We start from the raw sequence: 3016 nt of genomic DNA, 5'->3' as shown, positions 1-3016 counted from the left end.
GAAAGAACCGTGCATGATGAAAACTCGTGGTACTCTGACACTGACCCCACAATAAAGCAATATAACAAGAATCAATATTGCTTCGGTTGGATCAACACCTTTGTGCATGTGAAAGGTACGAACTGACTCTGCAGGGAGAACAGAGGAGCCCCATTTGGGCTGCGTGCTCCATGTGTATCCTCCCGATGACTTCCCCTTCTCTCTCTCTCACTCTATTTATTTTTTTAGAGACAAGGTCTCCCTATGTTGCCCAGGCTGGACTCAAACTCCAGGGTTCAAGTGATCCTCCTGCCTGGGCTTCCCAAAGTGCTGGGATTACAGGCGTGAGCCACCAAGCCAGACAGGGAGGGCAGGGGTCTCCCTATGTTGCCCAGGCTGGTCTCGAACTCCTGGGTTCAAGTGATCCTCCTGCCTCGGCTTCCCAAAGTGCTGGGATTATAGGCGTGAGCCACTGTGCCCAGCTTCCCCTTCTCTTGAGCTGAGAGCTGGTTTGAGATCTGTTATTGCACCCACATAAAGCTTACGTAGGGCCAGATGTGGTGGCTTGTGCCTGTGGTCTCAGCTACCTGGGAGGCCAAGGTGGGAGGATTGCTTGAACCCAGGCAGGAGGTTGAGGCTGCAGTGAGCTGTGGCTGTGATCAACAGAGTGAGACCCTGTCTTAAAAAACAAAAAACGGCCAGGTGCAGTGGCTCACGCCTGTAATCTCAGCACTTTGGGAGGCCGAGGTGGGAGGATCACTTGAGGTCAGGAGTTCCAGACCAGCCTGGCCAACATGGTGAAACCCTGTCTCTACTAAAAATACAAAAATTAGCTGGGAGTGGTGGCTCATGCCTGTTATCCCAGCTACTCAGGAGCCTGAGGCAGAAGAATCACTTGAACCCGGGAGGCAGAGGTTGCAGTGAGCGGAGATCACACTACTGCACTCCAGCCTGGGCAACAAGCAAGACTCCATCTCAAAAAAAAAAAAAAAAAAAAGGCTTAATGTCACTGTTATCTAGGAGGAGGTTTTGGCCAGGCGCAGTGACTCACGCCTGTAATCCCAGCACTTTGGGAGGCTGAGACGGGTGGATCACGAGGTCAGGAGTTCGAGACCAGCCTGGCCAATATACTGAAACCCCATCTCTACTAAAAATACAAAAATTAGCTGGGCCTGTTGGCGTGTGCCTGTAGTCCCAGCTACTCGGGAGGCTGAGGCAGAAGAATCACTTGAACCCAGGAGGCGGAGCTTGCAGTGAGCCAAGATCATGCCACTGCACTCTAGCCTGGGCGACAGAGCAAGACTCTGTCTCAAAAAATAAAATAAAAAAAGGTCAGGCGCAGTGGCTCACGCTGTAATCTCAGCACTTTGGGAGGCCGAGGCGGGTGGATCACTTGAGGTCAGGAGTTCGAGACCAGCCTGGCCAACATGGTGAAACCCTGTTTCTACTAAAAATACAAAAATTAGCCAGGCGTGGTGGCTCACGCCTATAATCCCAGTTACTCAGGAGCCTGAGGCAGAAGAATTGCTTGAACCTGGGAGGTGGAGGTTGCAGTGAGCCGAGCTCACACCACTGCACTCCAGTCTGGGCAACAGAGCAACACTATCTCAAAAAAAAAAAAAAATGCTTAACGCCGCTGTTATCTAGAAGGAGGTTTCAGCCGGGTGCAGTGGCTCACGCCTGTAATCCCAGCACTTTGGGAGGCCAAGGCAGGCAGATCACGAGGTCAGGAGATTGAGACCATCCTGGCTAACACAGTGAAACCCTGTCTCTACTAAAAATACAAAAATTAGCCAGGCATGGTGGCACACACCTGTAGTCCCAGCTACTCAGGAGGCTGAGGGAGGAGAATTGCATGAACCCAGGAGGCGGAGGTTGCAGTGAGCCAAGATAGCGTCACTGCACTCCAGCCTGGGCAACAGAGCGAGACTCTGTCTCAAAAAAAAAAAAAAAGGAGGTTTCAGCATCACAGAGCCGCGTCTCTGTAGAATGGACACGTGTTTCACTCATGCTGCAGCGCTAGGAGACAGCCACATTAGCAATCCACACCCCATCTGCATGAGAAAGCCTGGGTTCAGTGTTCCCAACTCTAGATGTGCAGCTGGAACCACTGATTAAATTGTCCCGTAGGCAGCAGGCACCAGTCTTCGAGGGGCTACTTTGATGAATTCTGCTAGTATATTTCCCTTGAAATGGACCCAAATTATACCCTAGCTCAGTATGAAAAGGCACTACTTTAGAACAACACATTATTTTTCATTATTCATCGTTCTTTCATCAACTTGGAACTCCAAGCCTGTCTCTAAGCTGTCAGGCCCTCTTCCAAGCCAGCATCAGACCCCTATCACTGAAATCAGTGCAGAATGGGCTTTTGATGGACGAAACTCCAGTTATAAGTGACAAAAAACAATGTGGCTTCCAAGCCTCTTCTTTTTTTTTTTTTTTTTTTCCCAGAGATGAGGTCTTGCTCTGTCACCCAGGCTAGAGTGGTGCAGTGGTGTGATCACGGCTCACTGCAGCCTCAACTTCCTATGTGCGAGTGTTCCTCCCACCTCAGCCTCCAGAGTAGCTGGGACCACAGGCATGTCACACCATTCCCGGGTAATTTTTTAAATTATTATTTCGGTAGAGACAGGGTCTTGCTTTGTTACCCAGGCTGGTCTCAAACTCCTGGCCTCAAGTAATACGCCCACCCTGCCTCTCTTATTTTTATTTTATTTACTGATCTTTTTTTTTTTAGAGTCTCGTTCTGTTGCCCAGGCTGGAATGCAGTGGCATGATCCTGACTCATTGCAACCTCTGCCTTCCGGGTTCAAGCAATTCTCCTGCCTCAGCCTCCTGAGTAGCTGGGACTACAGGCACCCAGCACTATGCCCAGCTAATTTTTTTGTATTTTTAGTGGAGGCTGGGTTTCGCCATATTGGTCAGGCTGATCTTGAACTCCTAACCTCAAATGATCACCCACCTTGGCTTCCCAAAGTGCTGGGATTACAGGCATGAGCCACTGCACCTGGCCCTGCCTCTCTTCTTTTAAACC

This window comes from Pan paniscus, chromosome 19 (assembly GCF_029289425.2).
Source record: "Pan paniscus chromosome 19, NHGRI_mPanPan1-v2.0_pri, whole genome shotgun sequence".
Lineage (NCBI taxonomy): Eukaryota > Metazoa > Chordata > Mammalia > Primates > Hominidae > Pan > Pan paniscus.
This window is presented reverse-complemented; position numbering follows the sequence as displayed.